This window comes from Callithrix jacchus, chromosome 22, assembly GCF_049354715.1.
Source record: "Callithrix jacchus isolate 240 chromosome 22, calJac240_pri, whole genome shotgun sequence".
NCBI classification, from domain to species: domain Eukaryota; kingdom Metazoa; phylum Chordata; class Mammalia; order Primates; family Cebidae; genus Callithrix; species Callithrix jacchus.
In genome coordinates, this window is record NC_133523.1 from 38,788,255 (window position 1) to 38,790,888 (window position 2,634).

The 2,634-nt window shown below is 41.3% G+C and overlaps 1 protein-coding gene across 6 annotated transcripts in view; it reads left to right on the top strand.

The window, feature by feature from the left end:
- Positions 1–25: 25 nt before the first annotated feature.
- The window catches only part of IGSF23 (immunoglobulin superfamily member 23), a 75,428-nt gene continuing 72,819 nt past the window's right edge, over positions 26–2,634 (top strand). For all 6 annotated transcript variants that reach the window (XM_078360089.1, XM_078360088.1, XM_078360086.1 and 3 more), the window contains exon 1: positions 26–104. The gene's annotated coding sequence lies outside the window, so the exon portion shown is untranslated. The remainder of the gene's footprint in view (positions 105–2,634) is intronic.

The window sequence follows — 2,634 nt, forward strand, 5'->3', positions numbered from 1 at the left end:
TCGGCGGCCGGAACTACAATTCCCTGAAGCCTCAGCGGCGCGGGCGGTGAATGGGAGAGATTCCGGCTCTTCCGGGGAAGTGGGGCGGAGGACCCAGGCAGAAGGTAAGCGAGCGTCAGCGTCCGAGGGCTGGTGGGACATCGCGACTGTGCTTGTGCAGGTCTTGGAGGAAGCCCTAAGACCAGCAACAGGACCGGGTGGCCGAGGCCAGGGCAGCGACGGGTGGGGAGTCGCTCTGACGTGACGTCGGAATCCAATAGAAATGGCGGGGACCCTTCTTGGGTGCCCCCTGTCAGACGCTGCGCGCGACCCAGTGTCTCCTCTAGTCTTGGGGAAACCTGTTAGACATTTGCGACATCCCTATTTTACAGTTGAGGGAGCATCTACCGAACCCTTCAGGAATCTATGTTTTTACACTTAATAGTGGAATATAAAGAATCATTTTATTTGCACTCCCTGGCAGCCTCTCCTGAGGGATTCATTTGGCTCTCACCGTCTGGTCATTAGGGGAATATCACCTTCTTGTGAGGCATTGCCCATTGTGAATGAACCACCTGTTGTGAACTTGCCAGCAACCCCTTCCCTCCCCATAGGCTCCGTGCCTCCCACTTCATCTTTTATTTTTTCTCTAGAGAACTTTTCGCTATCTAGCACACTATGTATTTTAAGTATTTATATGGTCTACTGCCTGCCTTCCCCACTACAATGTCAGTTCCATAAGGAAAAGCATTTCTATCGATGTTGATCACTGCTGCATCCTCAACACCTAAAATAAAGAGACCTGGCACATAATAGATGCTCAATCTGTTTTGACTAAATAAAGGTTCCCCTTTCTATATTAAACACTTTAATATCTCATTACCCAGCCCAATCACCCTATTAAGTAATTATGATGTTATTTTCAACCCACCGGGGAGGTAGCTGGAAATTAGAGTCCTGCTATATGAAAATACATAATTTTTTAGTTTTTAAAAATGCTTGTCAAAGCACTCCTGTAAGTTTCCTCACGTAAATTCCGACCTTTAACAACAATGAATTATTGCTATTTGAAATGTAATCTCTATCCCCATAGTTTCTTTTTTGTTTTGTTTTGTTTTGTTTTTGTCTCACTCTGTTGCCCAGGCTGGAGTGCAGTGGCGTGAGTGATCTCGGCTCACCACAACCTCCACCTCACCGGTTCAAGCGATTCTCCTGCCTCAGCCTCCCAAGAGCTGGGACTACAGGCACGCACCACCATGCCTGGCTAATTTTTGTATTTTTGGTAGAGACGGGGCCAGGCTGATCTCCAACTCCTGACCTTGTGATCTGCCCGCCTTGGCCTCCCAAAGTGCAGGGATTACAGGTATGAGGCACCGCGCCCAGCCTAGAGTATTTGTTTTGTATCTGGTTAACCTAGTGCAATGTTATTAATTCTTATACTCCAGTAGATTCTCTTGGCTTTTCTATTGAGACAGTTATCTACAATTTCATCTTTTCCTTACCAGTATTTTAGACTAGACATTCTCTTTCATGTTGGATAATATTGGCTGCCATTTCCAAAACAATGTTAGTAAAAGAGCTATTCCTGTTTGTGTTCTTTTAATGGGCATATCTCTAAAGTTTGAGGGTTAAATGTGACATTGGTTCCTAAATCGAAGTAGGTAGCTTATATTTTTTTTTACCTTTTATTTTTAAAATTCAAAACAAAAGCAGGGACTCAATTAATGAACCCCCATGACCTCTGTCATCTGACTTAAATATTTTCACTCAGTCTTGTTTCATCTATATTTCCACCTATGTTGTGCTTTCCCCTCGCCTCATCTCCCAGTGATTTTGAAGCAAATTCTACATATTATTTAATTTTGTCTATGAAATGCTATATTTCAGCATATGTCTAACAAGAACTGGTTTTTAAAATTATTATTATTATACTTTAAGTTCTGGGATACATGTGCAGAACATGCAGGTTTGTTACATAGATATACACATGCCATGGTGGTTTGCTACACCCATCAACCCGTCATCTACATTGTATTTCTCCTAATGCTATCCCTCCCCTAGCTCCCCAACCCCCAGCAGGCCCTGGTGTGTGATGTTCCCCTCCCTATGTTCATGCATTCTCATTGAAGAACTGGTTTTAAAAAGAAAACTTCAATACCAAATAGATATATGTTATAACTATTAGGTACAAAGAAGACAAAATTATTAGCAGATATTACTAGCAGACCTTAGAGAGTTAACTAAAAGCAATTAACATCAAGGAGAGTTTAAAAGTAATTAAATGTGAAACAAGTAATAATAAACATTTATGTAACACTCTATGCTAATAATAAATCTTCATGTGAAACTCTGTGCTAAGCAGTCTTGTAAGATACATATATATATATATATATATATATATATATATTTACTTATGTAGTCCTCACCACAACTCTTGTGAAATGAGACTGTTGTTTACATTTTACAGAAGATAAAACTGAATCCCAGAGATAAGTAACTTTCCCCAGAGTGTATTGTTAGGATAGAGTTGGGATTTGAGACCAAGAAGTTGAACTCTTGTCCATGCTCTTAAGTTTTACCTTAGGTTGCCCCTTGTCTACACATCAGTATCTTTCCTCTACATGCAAGCAATACTAAGTTTGGAAACAAGACAGA